Genomic DNA, 439 nt, shown 5'->3' with positions numbered 1-439 from the left:
CATATTTAAGGATTTTGTTTTCTTACCCATTCTACTATGACTTTTGACTACTACATTTAATCCTTTTACATTCATTATAATTATTAATAGCTATGAATTTATTGCTGTCATTTTTCCATGTGTTTTATTGTGGTGCCGCTGGATACTCCTACACAATCTTCTGTTTATGGATTTTCATATTCATTTCTGTTCCGTTAATATTTACTAAATCTTTCTGATTTTCCTCTTCTTATTTTGATGTGCAGGTGTATTATTTTTTCTTTGCGATTACCCTGTAATTTATTAATTTTTCCCCTGCTTGAAATCAACTTGACTTCCTCACCATGTGGAAGTTCTGTATCTACACTATTCCCTCTTTTTGTTTTGTAGTTGACTTCATTATACATTGATATCTCTGGTTCCCTATTTTCAGTTTTGCATCTTTCATGATGTTAGGGAA

The sequence above is a fragment of the Chrysochloris asiatica genome, unplaced genomic scaffold, assembly GCF_000296735.1.
Source record: "Chrysochloris asiatica unplaced genomic scaffold, ChrAsi1.0 scaffold00135, whole genome shotgun sequence".
Taxonomy (NCBI): Eukaryota; Metazoa; Chordata; class Mammalia; order Afrosoricida; family Chrysochloridae; genus Chrysochloris; species Chrysochloris asiatica.
Note: the sequence above shows the minus strand (reverse complement) of the source record.